The 9,489-nt window shown below is 45.7% G+C and overlaps 1 protein-coding gene across 3 annotated transcripts in view; it reads right to left on the reverse strand.

The window, feature by feature from the left end:
• The window catches only part of WASF2 (WASP family member 2), a 47,309-nt gene extending 38,476 nt beyond the window's left edge, over window positions 1-8,833 (reverse strand). For 2 of the 3 annotated variants that reach the window (XM_074976418.1, XM_074976416.1), the window contains exon 1: window positions 8,741-8,833. The gene's annotated coding sequence lies outside the window, so the exon portion shown is untranslated. Of the gene's footprint in view, window positions 1-4,036; window positions 4,084-8,740 lie in introns of all 3 variants that reach the window. The other variant, XM_074976417.1, reaches the window with a different exon arrangement.
• Between the last annotated feature and the right edge of the window lie 656 nt (window positions 8,834-9,489).

Here is a 9,489-nt window from a genome sequence, read left to right on the forward strand (position 1 = left end):
TCTCATCTTGCTTTACAAAAGGAAAGCGAGAACCATTAATTCAGCTCTACAGAAGAGGAAACTGGGGCACAGAACAGTTAAGCGAATTGTCTAAGTGTTAGTGGCTGAGCTGCGCACAGAAACTTGGTTCCAAGCCTATAAGGATATTTTCACCACAAGTGAGTTTGTACTGAAAAAAGGAAGGCCTTCATTTATGAAGGAATTGTTCAAACAGACACACAGCAATCCAGCAGAGAAATAACATGCTTTCTCCCATTAAATCAGCACTTTTGAAGGAAAATGTCTATATCAATTAGCATAACATACAAGGTAAAGGCAACTATATAGCTAAATGTTTTCCAATGAAAACCAAATAAACCAGATCTCAATTATAGTCTTAACAGCAACTTTAAGAATCTATTCATTTTAGCAAGAAACTCTGCTATACATGTTCCATCCCATTCTCTATTGTGCGCTAGGTGGAAGAGCGATAGTGCATAACCTTCAAAAATAACAGGTCACACACCATCTCAGAACAACGGCAGAGTAGGCGGCCTCAGGGCAGAACTTACTTGTATTGTTCTGCCCCTCTTTAGGCCCTCAGTAATGAAGCAATCTGTTTATCTCCAAGGGCTTTACAATACTGTGTAAGTCACTAGTAATCTTGAACACAGGTTCAAGGACTTTGGGGAAAAATAAGATTGCACAAAATAGTTGGAAGGACTGCACAGAATCCAGGAGAGGAGGAACGGCATACGTTACTCCTCAACTTATTTTCAGAAGATGCAATGAAAATTTAGTTGGAGGATGTAACAGAACCACAATGGCCATCAAAGAGAATTAGCAAGACACTTGGAGTTAAATCCTCCATGTGAGAGATGCGTAGTTACTAAATATGCTCCAACACAGCCAATCTGAAAGCTGTTTAGAATAACAGACTAACAAGCACAAGAGAAAAAAAAATGTCAAGAGTGAAAGATTCTGGGAGTCTGTTCTCTGCTCTCCCTGTTGTTTGGGACTCACTACACGCAACCCCTAAGCATCCTGCCCCTGTAAGGCAGTGATGGGCAACCAAGATTATTGAGTGGGCCCTATGAATAGTCCTTAGTCTCAGTGGGCTGCAGTTTGCCCATGCAGCCCCCTGTGGTTCCACCTGTAGCCTGTGTACCCCCTCTTGGCCCTCTTCCCCACACACTTCTCACGCACTGGGGCACTACAGCCCAGCACTTTCTACTCCAGGCCCTCCCGCCCAGCACTTTCAGAGCACCATGAATCACGTTCTGTCGCCACTTCTGTCCCTCTCTCCCAGAGCTTGAATGGCGGCAGGTGGTCCATCACTGCGGTAAAAGCATGCACCAGGCCACCTATGTAAATGGGCAGTGCCAGGGAAGGGCTGAGAGGGTATCAGGGAGGGAAGTGCCAGGCCATTTGAAGACGTCAAAGCCAAGTTAGAAGTCTAGACTAAGGGTGAGCTGGGCATGGGAAGTGTCAAGAATGCTGCACGGGGCTCAGGAGACCAAGTTTATATTCCTGGACTTTCCAGTGACATGCTGAGTGAACTTGGGAGAGTCACTCTACTGCCCCATGCCCCATTTTCTCCATTTGTGAAAAAGATGATGATGATAATGACCTCCCTTGTAAAGCACTTCAAGAGCTACTGATGAAAAGCACTACTTACAAAGAACTAGGTGTTACTAGGTTCACCTTCCACTTCGGCAAACACCAGTTTCTGCTACCACTCCTAATATCTGCAAAGACTCCAGAGCAGTGAGGGCAACCACAATGGTCAATGGGTTGCATGAGTGACCTTCTTTCATCTCAGAGGGCTGCAGCAGTCTGCAGCCCACTGGGATTCCACCTGCTGCCCCCTGCCAGCCTCTTGTCCACTGGGACACCAGAGCCCTGCACTCATTTGCTCTACCTTCTTCCTCCCAGTGCCATTGGAGCTTACAAATCACCTGATTCACACTGGACCCCTCTTCTTCTTCCTTCTCCCAGCTGGAACAGCCTCAAACAGCTGATCTGTGGCTGTTCCAGCTGGGGGAAGGGTCAGGAGGGGGGGGAGAACCAGAGTATGAATGAGATGATTCGCATTCTCCAAAAGGGCTTGGAGGGAGGGGAGGAACAAGGAAGTGCAGGGCTCCTGTGCCCTAGTGCACAAGAGGTACAGGGGGGTGAGGGGCCCTGAGAGGGGGTGTCTGCTGGACAGAGTTTGCCCACCACTGCTCCAGCGTGTCATACAAAAGCCACACAGCTAGGATACACATGGGGAAATCTATGCTTCAATACATCAGTAAATGGCAGTATTATACCAGCAAGTTTCACTTCAATTTCAACAATTAGAAGTGGGACCTTCCAACTATTTTTTTAGCTTTCTTACTACAAATGTGAGTTTTGTATTTGAATGGTATTAACAGTACACGCACCCTATGGACTGTGCATTTGAAGAAAACACAACTCAAGCTCATTGGTTAGCTTATTCAGGAGAAGGAAAAAGGGAAGAGACTGAGCGCTCTTCCACTCCCCACTTCCCCCCAACCCCATCTGAAAAAACTAGAAAGCTCCCAAAGAAATAGAAATATCTTCTAAAGCTGGAGTCAGGCCACCATCCTGTGAGCATTCAGAAAAAGCCCTTACGAGCCTCCCCATATGCTGTCATATGTAGGAGACATGACATAGCCATTCCCAAAAAATTACATTACGCATTTTTTTCTTTATTGTGAAGAATTGCAGAAACTCTGAGAGGAAGTGAACTTCACCAGTGTAGTTCTGTTCTGAGCACTCATTTGCTTATGAGCCATCAGCAGTTCCTACATAGTTATTTCAGTGAAAACAAGAGAAAAAGTTCTATGTAGGGCTAGGCACTTATTATGTGCACACTGTGTTTAAAGCCCCAATCCTGCAAATATTTAGTATTAGGTATAGTGCTTGCTATTGTTAGCAATACCATTAAAAACAAGGATTTTGCTCTAAGTGGTATGCACCATGTCCTAGGCACCTACTCTACTGAAATCAGATGTATTCTGTCTGTATAATTAAAGATTGAAGACAACAAAGGGACAAGACTGACTTTTATAGAGGTTATGTGCAAAGAACAAAGCTGGACCTGCAAAACCCCAACATACTTTACTCCCAGTTTTGGTGTATTCCTATAGAAACTATAAATAGGACCCTACCAAATTCATGGTCCATTCTGGACAATTTCACAGTCATAGGATTTTTAAAATCATAAATTTCATTTTTTCATAATCTGATTCTGACATTTTGCAGTGTTGTAACTGTAGGGGCCCTCACCCAAAAAGGATTTGGGGGAGGTGATACTGCTACCCTTACTTGGTGGTGGTGCTGCCGTCAGAGCTGGGTGGCCAGAGAGTAGCAGCTATCAGGTAGGAGCCTAGCTCAGAAGTAAGGGTGGCATAGTATGGTATTGCCACTCTTACTTCTGCACTCCCGTCTGCAAAGCTGGGTCCTAAGCAACCACTCTCTGGCCAACCAGCTCAGAAGACAGTAACATAGAAGTAAGGATGGCATGATATTGTATTGCCAACTTACTTGTGTCTGGCTGCTGGCAGGGCTCTATTCAGAGCTGAATGGACAGAGAGTGGTGGCTGTTGGCTCAGTGCCCACTTCTGAGGGCAGCATGGAAGTATGGATAGGAATATTGTGACACCCCCTCTTGCAACTCTGTTTAGGATCAGTACCTCTGTTTTGAGAAATCCTAGCCTCCCACATTAAACTGTATAGCATAGGGTGAAAAACATGCAGAAGACCAGATTTCTTGATCCATATACATAATATAATTAGGGCCCTACCAAATTCATGGCCATGCAAAACGAATAACTGCTGAACCTTTAGCCAGAGCATATATTTGGCCAGTCTTAGCCCACAAGAAAATACCTTAACTTTTAGCAAAACAGACTTTGCTGGATTTTATATGAAAAGACACCAGTAAGTATAAAAAAAACTTTTACATGAACCATGCAAATGAGACAGGAAAACAACTAATATGACCTTTCTTGTCCATTCACTTTCCGGTATGTGTAGGACTGTTCCTTACCAAGTGGTCCACTGTGTTTTGCCCAGTCCTCAGCACCTGTGATATGCCTAATTAAAAACACAATGGAAACCTTAGTTTGAAAGAATGGGAAACTAAAATGCATCCAAAACACCTATAGAAAAGGAGACCAGAATGACTAAAGACAAGCCTTTTATGTTGTAAACTTGTTTGCCATACAAGCTGTCAACCAAAACCTTATTTAACTTTTGTGGAAAGTCAGACCTCAAGTGGACTTCCCATTTTTCTTGCCAGGGATTTGGATGTGAGGTAAGTAGAGCTGGATTCACCAACATAACTGGATTTAAACAAGGCAAACTCCATAAGACTGAGCCTACCCACCCACACCACACATTTACCTCAGCTATGCTGTGAATGAATGAACAAAGCAAGCCATGAAGAATCAGTCACATTTCAAATAGCCAGAAAACTGGTTTGCTATTTATACATGAGGTTTTTAAAAAGTATTATATTTGTCCACCAATGAATCATTGGTCACAAGTATTCTGAACTGTAAGCTTAAAAATACACTCCATTTGTTTGGTATATAATAAATTCTTGGTAAGTTGATATAAAATTCTGCTTAACAGGACGTTACCAGTTATTCACTCCTACAGTCTCCAACAACAACAGCTGCACATGTCACAACAGTTCCATGTTGCTTCCCTTACTAAGGGTGTGTCTATGCACTACAAACTTAAGTACACAATGCAAAGCCGACATACACCCACCGCAGTAATTAAGTTGGTTGTACATGTCTACATCAAACTTCTTCTAGTGGTAGAGCGTATCCTCACTAACAGCACTTGCATCACTGCAGAGAGCAATGCACCATGGGTATCCTGCACTACAACTCACTAGTCAGTCACTAGTTTTATTTTTAAATGTAGCATTTCAAACAAATTAGTGCATTTTGTATCAGTTCTACTGCCTATAACCTGTCTTATTAGAGCAATCTTCAACTCCTATTCTTTCATCTTTCTCTGTTATTATGGGTTGTGCTATACACATTTCTACAAATCAGGAATTGAAAACTTCACTAGAAATCTACAAGGCAAAACCAAAGTGAAAGGTTGATGGAGGTCCACCAGCCTGGTAAATGGACAACACAGTTCTCCCAAACAATAGCAGAGTTGTCAGTTTCGCTTCTGCTCATGGGGTTCTAAAGGAAAAAAAAAAAAGTGAAACCAACCAAGTCCAACTAATTTTACTCTTCAGCTGCTTGGAAGGAGTCTGGCCAGAAGCAGACAAACTAGAACTATTTGCATACAAATTGGGGAAATAAAAGGCTGACATTCAGTTCATCCTTGGAAGACTACCTTCTTGTCACTCACATCCATTCAGAGTAGCACTCTGTCCCCATCTAGTGTTGGCTAGATTGTGCTTGATGATCTTGCTACAGCTTTGGCCAAGAGGGTCATTTAGCCAAAGTAAGTACACGGCTAAGATCTAATGTAGTCTGATGTTTTAAGATCTGGAGATTAATAACTGCTGCTGCCAACACACCCGGGGAGTGGCATTACAAATGACGGTTTGCATGAGGGTTTGAATTGGGTGGACTCATGAAGCTTGGGAGGGGTTTCCCCATATCTGAGTTTTTACATTTTAAAAACCGTTAAAAATATAAACACACAAATTCTGCAGCTGTGTCTGACCTACTTTCCCCAGCCATTTGTAGCTTTGCACTAGCTCATGAGTCAATGAAGAGATTTTCAAAGTCATGCTATTAATGTTTATTTTTTTTAAATTTGTAAGTTACGTAAGTCTGTAAAATATTTTAGCAATACATTTTTACAAGAGGCCTGATATAAAGTGCAACCAAAACTTAGGGCAAAAACCCACACCAGAGTCAAACGAAAATAAATTGATGCAGAAATACTACTGCACAGTAAGTCACAATACTGAGCATTTTTATTCCAATGGTTTTTAATAGTAACCAGCTCTGAGGACATTTAGAACTGGTATAAAAAATTCATGGCTATTTTCCTTCCTCATTCGACAGCCAGTTTGTGTGCGGGTGCATAAAGCAACACAGCTTGTGTCAGTTCTTCTGCACATGCCACCCTTATTGTTTGCTGTTCTCTGATATCTTTCACTATCAACTTTTCCTTTCAAAGGGATGTCCACACTTCTGGGGGCCTCACAATAAAGAGGGCTTTGTAGATGATAGAAAACTTTCCTAGTGTTAAATGGGACTAAAAATTCCTCATTACTGAGTGTATCAGTTCCGCTCCACTCATGATTGCAGTGCTGGATTCCACAGACCAAAGTTTCCCAACCTGTGGATCAGGCCCCAAACATGGGTTGCCATTAGATTTTCTAAGGGTTGCCAGCTGGGCAGCTGTGAGGCATGTGGCTCTTAAAGAAGCGATCTGCAGTTCTCGCTGCTCACTCCTTCTCCCAGTCCCTGCCCTGTTGCACTGAAATGAAACTTATTTTAATTGGTTTAACAGACAATGGGAGGGATCCAGCCATTAAACCAATTAAATTGAGTCCCCTTTCAGCATGGCAGGGCAGGGAACTGCCCACACTGAAGGTAGGGGGGAGCCATGCAGAGGCAGCAGCGGGCAGCAATCATGCTCATGAGCTAGGTGGGGGGCATTTTGGGGCTGTGAGGGGCTTAAGCCTGGGGGCAGGGAGGCATGTTGGAGATGCCAGAGGTTTAAGCCTGGGGCTGGGGGGTGGTGGTGGTTTGGCGCTATGAGAGATTTAAGCTGGGGAATGGGGGGATGGTTTGGAGTTGTGAAGGGTTTAACTATTGCAGGGGGAATCAAGATTTATATAATTTTTCCCAAGGGAGAACCTACACCCCCAGTATTGAATTGCCTTGGGTCACAAACTCTTACTGAATTGCAAAATGGGTCACTATCCCAAAAAGCCTGGGAATCGCTGCGGGCATAGACAAACCACCAACATTTTTACCACCACACTGATCAGCCTGGCTCTTGGCAGAGCTATAACATACGATAAAAATGCCTATTGCCCCATCTGCACTAGGACAGTTCTGCTAACAGAGAGGCGTTGAATCCATGTTGGTACCCATGAAAATTTTTAGACAGCTTCCCTTTTTGTAGACGGTGCCCTTAAGTTAGCTTGTGATAAGTACATGGGAACTTGCAATTCCTTTGGTCCAAAAGGATATCCTGAAGCAGGAGCCTTAGTGTAGGCCTACAGACTAATCTGAAACAACCTGAAGAATATCCCCAGTAATTCTATTCCCCTTCAGAGAAAAACTAAACTGTCTGGGGAGCACAGCTTAACTACCCCATCATATTCAGCTACACCCTCTTAAGCCTATTATCACTGAGGCTGTGAGGAATCATCATTGAAGAAGGTACTTTCCACCATCCACTACAGCTACTACAGGGTCAGGTCCCAATCTGTTTCTATGAATAAGATTCAAGAATATATGCACACAGCATGCCACTGATTAGGAGTTATATATGTACATATTCTCTCTCTTGCATACCCTTTTTAAGGAATGAGAGGAAAAGAATCAGTTCTTCCAAGACTACCAAAAGGCAGCCCTGAGGCTGAAAACAACTTCATATCAATGCACCACAATTCCACTCAAAAAAACTTGCACCAACAAAAGCAGCCAGCTGTACAATCAGGCAAACTTTTCACACGTGTAAGCAGGCACACTCTTGAGCTTGGCAAGCACCTTTAAGCATGCTCTCTCAACACCCAGCAGCCGAGCACAGCATAAGCCTACAAAGAAAAATAATCTTCCACCCAAAATCTCCAAAACCTGACGAAGGGGGTCTTACCCACAAAGCTCATTAGCTAATAAATAAAATTGTCAGACTTCAGGATGCAACAGGACTGCTTGGTTTCTTCCACCCAAGGCACTCCCCAAAAGCCATCAAATCCTTTCACGGACATTCTACCCATGCTAAGTATCACAAGAGTAGCTGCGTTAGCCTGTATGCACAAAAACAGAAGTCCTGTGACACCTTACATACGAATACATATACTGGAGCATAAGCTTTCTCGGGCCAACACCCGATTTTTCAGATGCATACGGATGAAGCGGGTCTTTGCCCATGAAAGCTTATGCGCCAATACATCTGTCAGTTTGTACGGTCCCACAAGACTTCTTGCTGTTTTCACCTGCTTTAAGCAGCTACGTAAAACCCATCACCCCTCAAAGCACTTCCTATGCAAACCAGGGTGGCATAGCAGGGTTTCACCGGGTCTTCTGCTCTTTCCCCCTTTCTGGGAGGACAGCAAAGCCCTTTAAAAGCTTGGCAGCAGGGCTCCCTCTTCGCACGCCCCAGCACAGGGGTGCCCCTCCTTTCCACCTCCCCCAGCACAGGGGTGCCCCCCTTTGAACCCCCCCAGCACAGGGGTGCCCCTCCTTTCCACCTCCCCCAGCACAGGGGTGCCCCCCTTTGAACCCCCCCAGCACAGGGGTGCCCTCCCAAGACCAGGGCAGGGCCCATACATTTGACAGCCGCAATTAAGGAGACCGTGTGAAAGGGTCACCCCAAATCAAGACTCCCCAAGGCGGGGACATGGAGGCAGTCAGGCCCCGCGAGCGAGCAGGGCAGGGCAGCACAGTAACACCCAGGATCACTATGTAGCAGGAAGCACAGCCCGCCCCACTGTGAGGGCTCACTATATGGCAGGGGGCTGGCTGCCGCCCGCAGGTTAAAAGGCCAGCCAAGGAGGTGGGCGTCGCTCCGTACGTGGCCGCTCACTCACCCCGCTAGGCGGCCTCGCTTTCTGCTCCGGCTCCCTCCGCTCACTACCACCGAGGCGGGCCGCCCCTGCCGTCCGCCATTCCACAACTCCACCTCCCTGCCCTGACTGAAGCCCGTCCCACCTCCTCCACCGCCGGTGCGCGGCCCAATTGGCCCTCCGCTCGGCTCTTCAGCACCCAATTGGTTTCTGGCCGCGCCCGTCAAAATTGCAACGCAACTTGCGTACGTTCTCAACTCAACGCTAGGGCCCCACCCAAGCAAGCCCCGCAAAGAGTCAACAAGGTGGAACGCACCATATGAGCACGGTGGGGGGAACTACACAATTAGAGTTAAACTGACCAGGATTTCCAGGAAAGACCCAGCAAACGCTTTGAATGAATACCACACAGAAAAACATTTGATGGAGATTAGGGTGGTTGGAAATGATTTAGCTTCCTATTTTGAGAAATGCTTGGCCCGCCCCGGCAGGTCTCCTCCTGTGACTGCCCTTGGTTTTGCCCTTCTTCTCTATGGTGTGAGGCCCTCCGAAGAATGTTCCACCTAGAGGAGCGGGGGTGTCATATCAGCCTGACTGGCCCATTTGAGACATAGAAGGAGGGGGAAGGGGGCAGACAAGAAGATTCCAGCAGGGGGCAGGAAGAGGGAGGTGGGAAGGGACAGAGGAGGGAGCGCTGGGAAGGGCAGGGCAGGGCAGAAGTGTAGCTGAAGGTAAACTGAGGCCACATCTCAATGGGGGAATACAGCATATCG

Source organism: Carettochelys insculpta, chromosome 24 (genome assembly GCF_033958435.1).
Source record: "Carettochelys insculpta isolate YL-2023 chromosome 24, ASM3395843v1, whole genome shotgun sequence".
Taxonomy (NCBI): Eukaryota; Metazoa; Chordata; order Testudines; family Carettochelyidae; genus Carettochelys; species Carettochelys insculpta.